Here is a 234-nt window from a genome sequence, read left to right on the forward strand (position 1 = left end):
TGTGTCTTTTGCTCTGAGAACAATGTTACTAATGTGTTTGCTTTCCATTTTTACCTGCATTTTAGCCTTTTATTATTTTTATTTAAATGTTATGTTTTTGGTTTTTGTTTGTTTGTTTGTTTGTTTGTTTGTTTTTGAGACGGAGTTTCGCTCTTGTTACCCAGGCTGGAGTGCAATGGCGCGATCTAGGCTCACCGCAACCTCCGCCTCCCGGGTTCAGGCAATTCTCCTGCC

The sequence above is a fragment of the Cebus imitator genome, unplaced genomic scaffold (genome assembly GCF_001604975.1).
Source record: "Cebus imitator isolate Cc_AM_T3 unplaced genomic scaffold, Cebus_imitator-1.0 Scaffold80, whole genome shotgun sequence".
NCBI lineage: Eukaryota > Metazoa > Chordata > Mammalia > Primates > Cebidae > Cebus > Cebus imitator.